The following is a 16,922-nucleotide window of genomic DNA, read 5'->3' on the forward strand; positions in this document are numbered from 1 at the left end:
CTCCTCTATTGTTACTTGAAAGCATGGAAAATAAAGATCCAGCCACCAATATACTTGACACTATCAAATGCTTCACCATCAGAAATGGGTAGGGTTTTTATCAGTGGAAATGACATTAAAGAAGATATATTATCATTTACTTTGTTTCCATTTGATTTGCATTGTCTCACCATTAGAATACAAACTCCTTGAGAGCCATGGCTATCTTGGCTTTTCTGTTTGATTCTTCATCACTTAGCACAGTCTTTTTGCACAAAGTAAGCACTTAATAGATGCTTTTCATTCATTGATATATTCATTCATTCCACTACACATAACTGCCTCCTTCATGAATGCATATTTCTGGGAGTGTAACTCGTCAGAAAAGGAACCTGAAATAAACAAAGACAGGAGGATGGGAAGCCTGAGGAAAACCTAAAATTAGAAGGGAACAAGAATTTTCTAAAATCCTTACCTTATATGAAAGACATAGAATAGAGAAAATATATGAACACAAAGCTGTGGATTGGAGGTTAGATTCCAGGGCAGTCTAGAAAGGGAAAATAAAGAAGGGTATAGAGTAAATTAAAAAAAAAAACTTCTCTGAAAAAAAAAGCATCAGAAATTTATGTTACTTCAATATAGTGAATACTAGGAGGAGATTTTATATACTTATCTGGCATGAGAAAGAGAAGAGTAAAGAAACAGAAGAACAATAAAAGTAAAATCAAGGACCGGGGCAAGGGTAGGATATTGAGAATCTATAGGAAGAAACTAGGTCAGCTAATATAAATAGTAAGACATGGGCTGGACATACGATTTTTTTGGCATAAGGGATTCCTGGAAAGGAAACTCTTTACCAATTCAGGTGGATACTTTTTTTTTTTTTTTGCTTTTTTTTGCAGGGGCAATGAGGGTTAAGTGACTTGCCTGGGGTCACACAGTTAGTAAGTGTCAAGTGTCTGAGGCCGGATTTGAACTTGGGTTCCCCTGAGTCCAGGGCCAGTGCTTTAACCACTGCACCACCTAGCTTCCCCAAATACTTTCTTTTCAACTATAGTTTTAGAAATGTGCCTGGGATACTGAGAACTTCAGTCATTTTCCCAGGGTCACACATGTAGTATCTAGCAGAGGCAAGACTTCAATGCAGATCTTCCTGACTGGGAAGTCTGCTTCCTCTCCACACTGGCTCTCACTAGCATAAGAATGCTGTGTGACTGATCATAGGGACTCCTGTGCTGACTTAAAAGAGGAAAAGAAAATACTCCAAGAGAAAAGGACACACATTTAACACAGAGTATTAAATGCGAATTGATTGAACTCCCCAGTAAATTAAAAGAAAATGGTGGAATGGATAAGGCACTAAAAACCAACCATCTGCTGCATCTAAGAAACACATTTAAAATACAGAGACCTACAAAGAGCCCACATGAGGGGCTGGAGAAATTTTACTTCACCTCCAAAAAGATCAGGATTCATATTCAATAATAGTTCAGATAAGGCAACAATAGAAATTGACATTATCAAGAAAGATCAAGAAAGGTCAAGATGTAAGAATATTATATTATGCTTTAAGGGTACCATGAGTAATGAAAACATATTGTTATTAAATATATATGCAGCAAATAACCTTTCAGGTTGGTGGAACTGGCCAGGTCTTACATTCTGTTTTGAGATTCTGGGGTCTCCTCTCAGCCGTGATGAGGCATTGGAGAAGGATTTATGGAGAGGTTGATTGTGTTGGCAGCAATAGTGTCAGCTTTCCAAAGATATGCCTAGTTGAATACAGAGAGACTCTTCAACAGTAGACAATATCTGGTGATGAATCCTATGCCCCTGAAAACACATGAAACAAAAATATAGAAAAGCCCTCGGTCATGTACAGCCCCTCTTTTATTTCTGAAGTGATAGTGGAAGAGAAACAGAAAGGAAGACTGGGTGAATCTCAGCTTATAAACCATTTTCAACCTTTAATTTAGCTTTTGGTCCTCAATTTGAGATCTTTGAATGAAAATATTGTAGAAAGAACTGAATACCAATTTTGACATTCTTAATATAACTGAAAGTAGAAGAAAAAAGTTACATCTTAATAGAAGGATGTGGCCCATAAGTACTCCTTGGAGAAATAAAAAATGGAGTTGGCTGAACTGGTTTTATCATATACCCAAAGTTAGTAAGAAACGTTATTTCAGGGAATATTTGTTCATATCAAATTGTAGTTCTTATGTTAAGTATTTGCAAAAAGAGCACCATGAAAATAATTGCAGCCAATGTTCCAACATCAGTTCCAGAGGATGAAAGTGTAGAAAGATTCTACAAAGAACTTGATAAGACTTTCCTAATAAAATCAGTGTACACTTTGATACTTGGTGACATCAATTAAAAGATAGCAATAGATGAGGGGTGGTGAGAAATATACTAGAACATTTTGGTCAGGCAGAAGAAATAAGAGTAGTAACAGATTTATAGACTGTATAGAAATCTTACATTTTCATAGCATGAATACTTTGTTCAAGGAAATAATTGTTAGGCCCTAGAAGTGTTGAACACAAAATAACATCAGAAATAATTAAATTGCTTACATTTTAAGAGACATGAAATTTTCATTATTGACATGATTCTTAGCTGAGGCAGGTGTCTGTGTACAGTGTGACTTGTCAGAGCCAATATCAGAATTAGTAATAAGCTAGAAAAGATGGGGGGGGGTATGGAATTTGGTTGAAACAACTCAGTCTTTAGTCATTTAAATGAGATTATGAAAACTGTTAAATCATGTGACCAGTAAGGTGATAAATTAATCCCTTTTTGTAATACTTCAATCCTCCCAAATGAATCATACACCAGATACAGAGTAATTCTCCCTCAATCCACAACAGAAGAAAAAAAATACCATGTCTATGGTGTAAAAATTTGATGAATTAGCACAGAGAACTTAAATACCTAGAAATTTCACTCAACATCCCTCCTCCATAGGCCTTCAACATCATAAACAACCTCTCAAAGTCTTGTGCCTGAAGGCTCAGTCCTACAATAGAATCTCTTAAAGTTATAGAGACTATTCATAAATAACATTTCCCATACCTCATCCTCAAATGAAATAGTAGATACTTATCTTGTCCCTCCATATGAAGGAAAGAAAGAAAAAAGAGAGAAATTAGCTGGACTGAAAATGTATCATTGTTCATGGCTACCTTGAGCCTGATGCATTTCCTTATACAAAATAGAACATAAAAAGGTTATATGTGAACCATGTATTTCTATTATGTACATATAAACACATATAAAGAGATTTTTAAAATAAATTAAATATATCATAAACTCAGGGTTACTTTCAAAATTTTCTGCTTATCTGAACTTTCTAAACTTCTGTCATATTAAAAATGGAATTGTGATACTTATTTTCTTCTCTTTTATTGGCAGTACTACCATTAGCTTCCCTCTTCTATTTCCCCACCTCCCATCTAAATTTATCTCTTTATTTTTTCTTTATTTTAAAAATTGTTGGGCAGCTAGGTGGCACAGTGGATAAAGCACTGGCCCTCAATTCAGGAGGTCCTGAGTTCAAATGTGGCCTCAGACACTTGATACTTAGCTGCTATGTAGCCCTGGACAAGTCACTTAACCCTCATTGCCTTGCCCCCGCCAAAAAAAAATTTTTTTTTTTTGTTTGTCAGATTAGATGATTACAACTTTTGCTTTTTTGGATTCACTTGATTCATAGTAAATGTTTCCTATCCCCCCAGTTTTATTTTGTATGTGTCTTTTAAAAAATTTTGTATCTTTCTTATAAGCAAGAAATGTAGAGTTTTGTTTTCTTATCTAATCTGCTATTCTTTTTCATTTTATTGGATTGTTTAATGCATTCACATTTAAAGTTATGAGAATTAGGTTTATATCTGCTTCCATCTATCACATATATGTGCATATATGTATATATGCACACACATACATATGTGTACACACATATATGTATGTATATGTATATATGCACACACATATGTACATATGTGTATATATAAACATTTTTCCTTCTTCCACTATAAATACAATACTATATTCCTTCAGTTACTTTGCCTTAATATTTTTAAGGTGATTATTCCCATTGGCTCTCTTCTCCTCACCCTTCAGTCTGATTCATAATTCCAATAATTATTTAGTTTCTCCATTCACTGTGTTTCTCATGCAATCAGAACTTCCCAGGTAAAGGACTTACATGAACTGATGCAAAATAAAGTGAACAGAACCAGGAGAACATTGTACACAGTAACAACAATCTTGTTCAATGCAATACAATGATCCAAGACAATCAAAGGACTATTGATGAAGCATACTATCTCCCTACAGAGAAAGAACTAATATTGTTTGAATATACACTGAAGCATGATACTTTTCACTTTCTTTCATTTTTTTTATTTGAGCCTTCTTGTACAGAATGAATAATATGGAAATGTGTTATGCATTTTACATTATTGCATATATATAACCTTTAAAAAAAAGACTGTCCAGATATACATTCTCGCTTTTCCCCTCTGGGTAGTTTTTGCTACTGCCTTATAGAGCTTGCCTCACAGATTCCCCCTTTCCTATTATGTGTCACTCCCAGAAAAATGGCAGTGCTTGCAGGTGACAGAACAGCACCCCACAGTAGGGTACCTCTCCTACCATGTCCCTGATTATGCAGCCTGTCACTACTCTATACTTTCTCCCAGCTACCTTTTCTCCCCATTTGCCTCAAATTTTCCCTGATACTATGCCCTCCTAGATCAACTGGATGCCAGTTGCCCACAGAAGTTCTAACTCTTACCTCTACCCCCATATAGGATGAGTACACTTTTCAAGAACTAAATTCAGACTACAGCCAGTGGAGTGTCCTGTCACAGAGCATATCTCTTCACCCATAGGAGCATTTATCAGTAGAACTTCCAACCACTAAAAGCATGTCCTCCTTCCTTTTTCCCCCTTTTGATTACTTTGCCTTGTTCTCCTCACCCACTCTCCTGTAAGCTCTTTTCTTACTGAGACCATAGGGGTTACCTTCCCCTAAGTGCTAGCCCTTTATTCAATCCAGGCACATCACACATTCTTCTCTATTCTCCTATTCCTCTCCCCCCAGCCCTTTTGTTTATCCTACCATGTTGTCATATAGTTCCACAAAAACATTGATTCATTTAGGAGGATGCTCTCTATTAAACAGGAGATGGTAGGCACAAGGCACACAGTCAGAGGAAGATTTTGTTCCTCTTTCACTTGAGGGTGGAGATAGCATGCCAGTAGGAAGTGATAGACTCCTTACATGGGGGGAAGGAAGTCACTTTGGGGCAAATGGATGATGCTTGACTTAGCCTCTTGCCACCTTCTCTTAGAGAGGACACATTGCACAACACGTTGAATGGCCAGAGGAAATTTTAGCTTCTTTTCTCAGCTGAGAGTGGAGATTAGGCATCAGGAGGAATTTAGAGCAAGGAGACATGCTTCTCCCATTTATTAGCCATGTGACCTTTAGTAAGGCCCCTAACTTCTTTGAACCTAAGTTTTCTATTTGGTAACAGATAATAATATCTGCCTATCCCATTTTTCAGAATTACACTGAGAATCAAATGAGATTATGCAGTAAAACTGTAACATACTAATACAAAGGTAAAATATTATAGGTTAGGGGTTTTATTTGTTTGGTTTTTTTTGCCTCGGAGTATCTCCATGATATACTACAGAATTTTATTGTGTTTCTCTCTTGTATTAACTCAGCCCTCAGAATGATTTTATTCAAGCAAAAAACAATACTTTTTATCAAAGACCAAGAAAGGAAACAGATTATTACCTTGAACAACTTTAAAATTCTAAAACATAAAATTGCAACAATTAAGCTTAAAATTTTGAGCCATCTAATAGAATATTTTCTGTAGCTTTGTAAAGCTATAGTTTATTTTCATTTTCTTTAGACATCAGTTCATGTAGGTTAGTAATAAGGTTTCCTTTAATATTAATATATTTAATAATCAAGCAAGAATTGCTCTTCTTGGTAGCAATGTAAGGACTTTCAGGACTCAAATCCAAAGTTAGGAACTATGGGTTCCAATTCCAGTTCTACTCTAGATACTCAACATTCCCATGGGAAAATCATCAATATCACTGAAACTAAAAGTCTTGATCTGAATGATAATGACCTAAATAGAGACCTGCAATTTGTAGTTCATATTGTGAGAAAATGATTATTAATAATGGATTTCTTTTCTTTTTTTTTTTTTGTGAGGCAGTTGGCGTTAAGTGACTTGCCCAGGGTCACACAGCTAGTAAGTGTTAAGTGTCTGAGGCCGGATTTGAACTCAGGTACTCCTGACTCCAGGGCCAGTGCTCTATCCACTGCGCCACCTAGCTGCCCCAATAATGAATTTCTTGAGGGGATCCAGAGATCAGTTACTCAGAGCTTCCTCCCCCCTACTCCAGAAAATCCAGTTCTTCAGAAACTTGGGATAAACCCAAGGGAACAAAAGAAATGGAGGACCGATAGGATCAAACCACACCTACATAATGGAGTTTGCCTTGAGCAGCTTCAGTGGGGTCTCTTGCATTCTTTTCCCTGATCCATAATCCATAATCCATAGAGTTCATTTTAATGTAGACCACCTTCAAATCATGTTTACCAATGGAATTAAATGATGCTAACAATGTATAATGGCCTGCCTCTATCTAAAGAGGATAAAAACCCTAGCAAGAGGCCAGGACTCTAGGCTGTTGGCTGTCTGGCTTGCAGGTCTTCTGAACTCCCTTTGGTCTTCTTGAGACCACATGTTGTCTCTCTGAGACAGCATGGGTCTTTTGGGGCTTTTCTCCTGCTTGCACTAACTTCCATGCTGAAGTTTTCTCCCTGCTTTCTCTACCAATGTGGCCTGAGACCATGAGAAGTAAGTGAGACATGTGGTCAATCCTTTACAGGTACATAATATTAATAAGTTAAAATATGCTTACCCCAAACTGATATGGCAATAGTAATTAATTTTAAAACACAATAGTAAATGTCACATTTACAATGTATTCTTCAGCACCACCATTTCAGTGTGAAAACATAAAATTCTTTTCTATATAATTCTGCAGAATTACAACAATGAATGGGATCTTGGAGGTTTTGTCTAAGCTCATTTTACATATACATAAACTTTAGATTTAGGATTTCAAATTACTTACTCATGGTAACATTAAAGAGTGAGTAAAAACTAGAGTTCTGGGTTTACTGTTTTTCCATTCAAACTTTATTTTTTAACATTTCCAAATGCTTTTTAGTAACAATGGCAGCCTTTAAATGATTGAATTCTTTAGGTTCAGTAACAGTGACCAGTGTCACCTAAATCTTTTTTTTCCCTCCAGAGTAAGCAATGTCTATAAACAGTGATCAAATTATATATTGGAACATTAGTTAAAGGTGAAGTGTTATTTTTATCTTTTTATGAATCTTTTAGGAATATATTCCACACATGGAGGCAAAAAATCAACAGAAGAGTTCTTGACAGGGTGAAAAGAGGAAAGTGTTGTTTTTGTTATGTATTGTTGTATGGTTTGAAGAATTGATGTTTCCTAGTTAGTATAAGAAAAGAAAGATAAAAAAAGACAAAATGAAGGACCTTAGAACACAATTAGTTTGCATTCATGTGCTATGATTGTAAGTCACAATGCTAGTCTCCAGAAATTAAAGTTTAAGCTCTAATAAAGTACAATGGAGAGGCAGGGATGAGAAAGCTGCAAAACATAAGGAACTACATTGGAGAGGATTGTAGCATTTATGGGAAAATGATTTGATAAAAAAATATATAAGGTAGTTATAGAGTGAGAAGAAGGCATACTGGATGAACATCTCATGTACTCCATTGATATCTATGCAATAAGAGAACTCAAGGAAGACTTGTCAACATCCTGTCAACACATTGGGTAGACACCCCACTTTGATAGATACATGGAGAGGACATGAATAAGATTTGGGGTAATGGGCAGACATGGAGAAGGCATGTGTTCTGTATCATGAATGAGATTATCTGCAAGATAATGAATCAATTGTATTATTAGAATGTTATTTTATGAATCAATATGTCTGTGATCTTGGTGTGGCTTTTCATTATTACCTTGTAACTCAAAACTTATCCATTCCCTCCCACAATATTTATTGTCTTTTATGTGTTTCTGTAAAGGATCTACACAATATGCTGGAAAAATTTCTTTTGTTATGTTGATACAATATAAATATCAGCATAGCATTGGGCTGCCTAACTTTCATCCCTCATTCCTGCAACAGTCACTTCCTTTTCCAGTCATACATGTACTCAATGATATCTTTTATGTCATTTGTCAGATGTAAGCTATTATTGATAATGTGTTGGAGTCTGCTCTAACCATGCAGATTACTTTTTTCATTTTGTTTTCTTTGTATTCTGAACTTAACAAACACCAAAGAAAAACGAGCATTTTCATGTAGCATGTTGAACAGAAGGAGAAGATTGTACTTAAAGCTATAAATCTCTGTTATGTGGAACTAGTGTTTATTTCCAAGTATATAATAAATTCAACATATACCTTTCCAAATTGTTCTACTTGTCTGTGATTCCTTCTGGTATTCCTTCTGTTCTCTTCTCATTTGTTTTTGGTGGGGGTGGAGTGGAGAAGAGGGGAATTATTACTGCCTTCCCTTGTCCTTCTAATTCTCTCCCTCTAATTGAGAAAAAAAATAACACCTCTTACAAATACATACAATTGAGCAAAAAAAATGCTGCCCTGACCACATCTAAAAAAATGTATGTCTTATCTGGCATCTTGTATCCATTACCACTCTTATCAGTCCTATGTAACCATGGTTGGTGATTATATCAATTAAATATCTTAAATCTTTCAAATGTGCTTGCTTTTATAATGTTATTGGCATAAAATTGTTTTCCTGGTTCTGCACACCTTATTCTGCATCAATGCATAAAACTCTTTCTAAGTTTTTCCAAAGCTGTTCCCTTCATCATTCCTTATGGTACAATTTTATACCATTATAATCATATATCACAATTTGTTCAGCCAATACCAAAGCGAGGGATATCCTCTTCATTTCCAATTTTTATGCTATAAAAAGAGATGCTACAAATATTTGTTGTGTATAGTAGTTCCTTTTGTTTTTTATTACTTTTGAGTGTAGGCTTTGTATGGATATTGGAAGGTAAAAGAGTGTGCATGATTTAGTGATGTTTTAGGTATAATGCCAAAATTGTTTCTGGAATGGCTTGACCAGTTCACAACTCCATCACCAGTGTTATACGTGTCTATATTCCCATAACCCAGGTAACATTTTCCATTCTTCTTTTACAGTCATTTTTACCATATTATGGATATAAAAACCTCACAGTAATCCTGAATTGTAGTTCTCTAATTTGCAGTGATTTGAATCTCTTTTCATATTGCTAATATCTTGGATTTCTTCCTTTTAGAATTGTTCCTTCATATTCTATGACCTCTTATCTATTGAGAGATGGTTCTTGTTTTCATAAAATTGAATCAGTACCTTGTGCATTTTGTAAATCAGATATTTATCAGAGAAGGGTTTGATAAAGATTTTCCCCGTTTACCTGTTACCAATGTAATTTTGTTTTTATTAGGTTTTTTTGCAAAAGCTTTTTAATTTTATGCAATTACATCTTCTTTGAACTTCTTTATTCCTTGTTTAGTCATGAGTTCTTCTTTTAGTAGTAGTACTAAAAGCAATTTTTCCTTTTTCCTCTTTTGTTTGTGATATGTTCTTTTATGTCTAATCATGTATTTATTTCAACTTTTATCTTGGTATGTGTTATCTCATGATGGTATATATACTTGATTTTGGCCAGAGTGATTTTACCTTAAAAAAATCAAATTAGCTTAGGTTGTAATGTTTTTAAACCAGTACTAAATTTTATTTATTAATTCAGTGTTTTGCTTGTTTTGTTGCTTTTAATTTTGTGAATTGTTTATTTGATTTTTGGAATTTCTATTTGGGTACATAATTGAGTTTTGAAATTCAGTAGTTTTCTAGTATTTTTCTTAGTTGTATACTCAATTTTTTCATGTCTACTTTCCCTTTTTTGCTCATGAAAGTTTTAGAATTAAAGAATTCCCCTTAAGTATTTTATTGGCTGTTTCAAATTTTGGTATGTTGTTTCATCATTGTCATTATCTTTGCTGAAATTATGTATTGTTTCCATGATTTGTTTTCTGACTCAACAGTACTTTATTCTTCTTTAAATTTTTATCCTTTCTTCATTATTCCCACATTTTATATAATTTTGTAATGTTTTGGAAAGTAAAGTATGATATTTCTATTTCTATGTATTTACTTGTAAAACCTTACATATGGTCAATTTTTGTAAATGTACCTTGAACTGCTGAGAAATACACATGGTCTTTTGTCTTCTCATTTAGTAATCTCCAGAGATAAATAATTTCTAACTTTAAAAAAAATCTATTCTGCTCAACTTACTTTTTGCATAAACTTAACTTACAGTTTTACTTTCTATTTCTCTCTATAAATAACTTTTCCTTTAAGAATTTGGCTTCAATTTCTTTTAATGCATGCATGTTAAGAATTGCAATTGGTCCATTGTCTCTGATGTCTTTAAGCATAAAATAGTTTCTCTCTTTATGACTTTAAATGAAGTCTCATTTTTTAATTTATTGTCTGAGATCATTATTGCTATACCTACTCTTTTAAAAGTTCAGCTAAACCATAATTATATTTTTCTTTAATCTATTATTTTTACTCTGTGAATCCTTATGTTGTGTGTTTCTTATAATCAATCTATTTTGGGATACTATTTTTAATCCATTTTGTTTTCCTGTTCCACTTTTTGTTTATTTCATCTTATTCACATTCACAATTAGAATAATTAATCTTCTATTTCTCTCTTGTTCTCTTATATTTTCCCTCTTTTATCACATATTTTCTTATTTTCAGTAGTGGTGAGAGAGAATGAGTTTACTTAGTACTAGTCATTTGCGTTTGATGCAGTCTGCCTCTACTGCTCTAGTCTCTTCTCTTCCCTGTGGTCAAATCCCAATCTGTATTCTTGTCCTTTCTCTTTTCTTTTAGACCCTTTTCCATTATCTATTCTCTGAAGTAAGGGATTGTTTAGTTTATGATGATCCCTTAGTCAACTCTCTGTTCTCATTTAGTTCTGGTTTTGTTTTTTTAGATATATATTTACACCAATTTCAGTCTGTGTATGTCTGTAGGCATGTATTTTCTCTTCCCATTACCAGTTCAGATAAAGATGAGGTTCAGCAGGTGTTTGTTCTCACTGCCTCTTCCTCCTTACTTCTGTGGTCTTCTACTTAGAGCTCTAAGTCACAGCCGAGTCCTTATGCAGAAAAGCTTTGCATAGGGCTTTTGTGGTTGTTGTTATTGGTTCCCCTTCCCAGAGTCAACAGGTTTCTGTCTGTCTCCTTATGCTGGTCTGGGGTAGAACAATGACTCAGTATTTTATCCTTGAAATATCTGATGGACACTTGGTCCAGTGTTCTTCATCTGGGAGTAATTGTGGGACAGACCCTGTCTATACTGTTATCACTGCTCTTGCTTTCCATGCACTATGCAACTTGCCATTACTCTTCAGATCACCTGTAATTTATTTCTTGACTAGAGGTTGCTCTGTTCCACTGACTGAGATCTCCAATCAGTATGTCTGCAGAAATCTACTTTGAAGGAATCCTGATCAGAGCTTTAAGAAAGAGATCAGCCTCCTTAGGGGCATTAATAGTTGGGAACAATGATGCTTAAGAGAAGAGAAATTAAACTTACCTATCTTCCTCATTTCTCCTTGGCTTTTTAGAAATGATATTTATAAAGAATTAGTTTTACTTTCAGACTTTGAAAAACTAAGTAGATTAATTTGAAAGTAAATTTTGTTCCCCTCATTCATCCACTTTTGCCATGTGAGAGAAAACATGTTGGCAGGCAAAGGGTAGAGTAGAACAATGGTTTGAGGAGAATCTGCATTTGTTGACCAACAAATTTAAATAATGGCAAATTAATTCTTCCTTTATAATTGCTAATGATTCCTTTCATAAGTAGCTAACATAAATATTGTCTGTGTGAATTTTAAAGTTATTTATCAACATAGGTAATAAAATGTTAATTTTTTTCAGAATTGCTAGCCTAAAACAAGAATTATTATTTTCATTCAGCTTAATAGTCTGGTAGATAGATTAACATATGCATGTAATTTTTTTTCTCCTGCTTCCAGTTGTGATTTCTTTCCTCAGGTCTTTTAACACTATGAAAACAGTAGAAAAATATTAAATTGAACAATTATACCTTTTATGACTCCAGCAATAGCTTTCCCCAGGCAAAAGCAAACTCAGCAGAGTTGATGTAAGGAATTATTATTCTTTGAGCCAATGGAAAGAACAGAAAGAAGTAATCTATAGCAGGACTAAGGACTTTGGAGTAAATAGCTGTTTTTCTGCTCTTTTAATGCCCCTTACCTGTTTTTTTTTTTGTTGTTGTTTTTTACTATTACATATGCAAGTAGTACAGAATTGGTATCAGGTAACATTGTTTGAGTTGTATGAACAAGTACTAAAGCAGGGATTGGTAATAATTTTAGTTGTCAGTGCTTTCAGGAAGCTAAATAATATTCCTTGAATGTTACCTGATGCTACTTGCATACATAAAGAATGTAGAGAGACAGGAGGAGTGAAAAAGGCAAAGGAGGATGGATAAAAGCCTATAAGAGAGAAGCTTAAGATTAAGGAAGGAGGAATTAAAGATGTAGGAGCAGGAGTTGAATACCATAAGGCAGGTATAGCATGCCAATAGTTATATCAAGTGTCAATGGCACCTACACAAATAAACTATGTGTTGATATAAGATATATTTTAATTGATTTTAGCGACTAGATTGAGACATGTAATAACCGGGTCTTTTAAAAACAGCAGAAGAACATAAACTTAGTATTTTTAAAATTCTGTCATGACTAGTATAAATATTAGTTACTCCATTTTTATGCAGGGAGATCTTTCTGATTAGCATCTAAGAAAAGATCAATAAATGAAAAACAGATAATCTTAATCGCAAAACTTATTATCTATATCCAAGTTACATTTAGTCCCCTCACCCAATCTAGGTCCAGGTAACTAAATGTTCCTAGCTGTTGGAAGTTAAGCTAACACATTTTAATATCAGCCATGCCCAGAAAAATGTGTACATGACACACTTTTAAGTTTAGTATGCTTTATTAACATTTTCTTCTTCATTTTGGTGTCTACACAATCCAAATGCTAATTTCCAAGGTATAAATACTCCCCCTGGAAATTTAGCAATTAGATTTTGTGAGCTGGTTGAAGTAAAACTGTAATGTATGAGACTTAACTGTCTGAAAAAAAAACCCAACTCCATAAAAATTGTGGATATCCAATCTCTGCTCTTGTCACTGTATTCTCAGGTACTGCTGATAAGGATCAAGAATGCATAATTGAAGGGCAGCTAGGTGGCGCAGTGGATAGAGCACTGGCCCTGGATTCAGGAGGACCTGAGTTCAAATCCAGCCTCAGACACTTAACACTTACTAGCTGTGTGACACTGGGCAAGTCATTTAAACCAAATTGCCTCACCAAAAAAAAAAAAAAAAGAATGCATAATTGAAAATAAGATACTTTATAATAAGAACTTTCAAAATTTGGTAATCAATAGCTTATAATAAAATACACCTGGAGAAGGGCAAGTTCTAAATTATTATGACCAAAATAAAGCATTGAAATACCTGGAAGTGATGTTTGATGTGTATGGATCAGTAGAACTGATAACATTAAGTAGCACAACACTACTTAAATCAATTTAAATATTTAATGCAATATCAATGGAGATACCAAGAAGTGTTGTTATAGAGCTATTAAAATCATAATGAAATTCATGTGGAAAAGCAAGTGGACAATAATATCAAGAGTCCATACTGAAGAAAAAACTTGATGAATGTAATTAAGCTTTCCCATATTTCAAAACATATTACAAAGAGGATGTCATCATAAATACCTGGTTTTGGGTAAAAAATAAAACAGATACAAATGAATGAAATAAAATACATGTGGCAGTTGTCTACCCCAAAATATACAAAAATATTATCATTTGATAAGCCTGTGGAATATAAAATAAGATGCAATATGGCATAGTGAATAGTGATCTGCCCTCAGAGACAAGACCTGTGTTCAAGCAAGTCACTTAAACATTAACTGTTCCTAGCCAATTTCCTGAGACATATATGTTTCAGAACAGTTGCAGATTTTCATTGATAGAAGGAATTTTTCCCTTTGTGTTCTCTACATCATAGATAGCTGGTGGCACAGTGGATAGCATTCTGGGCCTAAAGTTGGTGTGATGAGTTCAAATTTGGCTTCAGATACTTCCCAGCTGTGTAACCCTGGGCAAGTCACATAATCTCTGTTTTCTTCAGTTTTCTCCACTTTCAAGTAGAGAAAACCCCACCTTGTAGGTTTGTTCTTAGGATAAAATGAAATAATATTTGCAAAAAATCACTTAGCATAGTGCCTAGCACATAGTGGGCATCCTACTTATTTCTCATTTCCCTATTCCTACAAAAGTGGTGATTCCTATTCTATAGTGAATAAATGGGCAAAACATAAAACAGGCAACTTTCAAAAAAGAAAAGAAAACATTTAATAATCAGTAGAAAAATGTCTAATTCCATTAATCATCAAATGGATGCAAAATAAAACCTCACAACTATCAAATGGCAGAAATAATGAAAAGTCATGAAACTCCATATTTTTGAGGCAGTCTAGGAACAAATACATTTATCCATTACTGGTGGAATTACAAACTTGAATTTGTTTTGGGAAAGCATTCTGGGAGTAAAGAATAAAAATTTCAAAAATGATCATATCCTTTTACCAATTGATCCTTTGTTTAGAATATTTAATATCAGTCAAAATGTGATTATAAAGTATTTCCCAAAACAACAAAAAAGCCATCTAAGCAAAAATGTCCAGAGCAGCATTATATCTAATTTTTAAATGCTTTGAAATAACAAATGCTTGGCAATACAGAAATAGTAAAATAAGTTATGATGGATTAAAATAATGAGAAAATTTTGATTCTATTAACATTGAGAGATATTAGATGCAAAACATCTTGAAAAATTTTTGTGAAATTATACAAGGTTAAAAAAAATAGAATGCCAAAATGAAGTAAAATCTAATTATAGCCATGTAAGAGGAAAATTCAGTGAGAATGGATAGGCATAAGCACAGCAAAGATAGCTACCCAAAATGTGCTAATCAACACCAACTTCCTTTAGTTATAGGAATTCTCCACATGGGATGCATGAACTTAAAAAATATATCTTTAAGTTCATGCATCCCATGTGGAGAATTCCTATAACTAAAGGCATATACAGGGTGAGCCAAAAGTGATGATGTTTTAATAACGTTTTGAAAATTATTTTAATTTAAAAATTTTTACCCATTTATGAAATTTGGTTTTTCACATGTATATAAATTCATCTCCTATATATTATGTATATGATTGTATGATCTTGCAAATTTTTAAAAAAGTTATTAAATATTGAAATCCCTTTGTGACTTTTGGCCCACCTTGTGTATATCCGTATACATATACATACATGCACATATTTACACACAAAAATAAATACATAAACACATATCTATGTGTATGTATGCATATATAAATACATATGGCAGTTAGGTAGCACAGTGAATAGAGCACTGGCCCTGAAGTTAGGAGGACCTGAGTTCAAAACCTGGCCTCAGATATTACTAGCCATATGACTCTGGGCAAGTCACTTAACTATGAACCCCCCACCCCCATATGTGTGTGTATGCTGATAACTATATTTTAACATAATTGGTTTCTTTTGTAATCCTATGTATTTAATTTTATGCATTTAATGACATTATTTTGGGAAGGGGTCCACAGACTTCACCAAACTGACAAAAGGGGCCATAATACAAAAAAGTTAACACCCTTTCTCTAGAGGTACCTCATGAAAGTTTGGGAAATAAGGTCAGATGAAGAAGAGGAACAATATGTAGGAAAAATAAGGTAAGGGTAAGAAGTAGAAAGTAAGGAATGGAGACTTCTGGCTGCCCTAAAGAGTGAGAACTAATGTGCTGAGCTCTCCATACATACCCTAGTTCTTGCACTAAGGACCTATAGTGACAAAACTTCCTCTGTTGTAAAACTCAAAATAAATTTAACAGAAACAAAAGTGGAGTGGATCTTTTGTCAGATATGAGCAAAAGAAAATGAATCAGAAACGGAAGAATACTGAAGAGAACTGAGAGAGAGTGGCTGGGAAACCATTTTAATTTTTATTCAGATAATCAAAATGTTCAAATGGTAATCTGGGATTTCAGAGATTTGAATTCCAGTATTACAGATCACTGTGCCTCCATATCTACCCAACCTGTGCAAATTCTATCCACATCTTCCTATAGGTTCAGCACAAGAAGTGATAGGTCCCTTGTATTCTCCTGCAAAATAGAGATCAAGAGGCAGAATGGTGTAGTAGAAAGAGAGCTAGCCTCAGATTCTAGAAGCCTTGGGTTCAAACTCTGCCTCTGACACATTCTAGTTGGGTTCCTCTGGGTGTTACTATAATGCTACCTGGCCCCATACAACTCTCTTAAGATTATAGGTTAGGGTAATTACTGACTTAAGTATAAAAAATATACAAGTACTAGATGTGGGAAGCATGATTTGACAGTATTTATTCTGAAGGTGATCTGTGAGTCTTAGTAGGCTACAAGTTCAAAATGAGTCATCAGAGTGATATCATAGCCTATCTAAACCATTTGACATTGGGCTGTTTTAAGAGGGGCAGAGCTTCCAGAAATAAAGCAGTAACAGGCTCCTCCCACTGCCCTTGGCAGACTACATGAGGAGGAGGATATTCAGTTCTGGGCATTTCAATAAA

The 16,922-nt window shown here is 34.2% G+C and overlaps 1 protein-coding gene across 1 annotated transcript in view; it reads left to right on the forward strand.

Moving 5' to 3' along the window:
* FAM189A1 (family with sequence similarity 189 member A1) overlaps positions 1 to 16,922 on the forward strand; it is a 556,488-nt gene that overhangs the window by 237,831 nt on the left and 301,735 nt on the right. The gene's annotated exons all lie outside the window — the stretch shown is intronic.

The sequence above is a fragment of the Dromiciops gliroides genome, chromosome 2 (genome assembly GCF_019393635.1).
Source record: "Dromiciops gliroides isolate mDroGli1 chromosome 2, mDroGli1.pri, whole genome shotgun sequence".
Classification (NCBI taxonomy): Eukaryota; Metazoa; Chordata; class Mammalia; order Microbiotheria; family Microbiotheriidae; genus Dromiciops; species Dromiciops gliroides.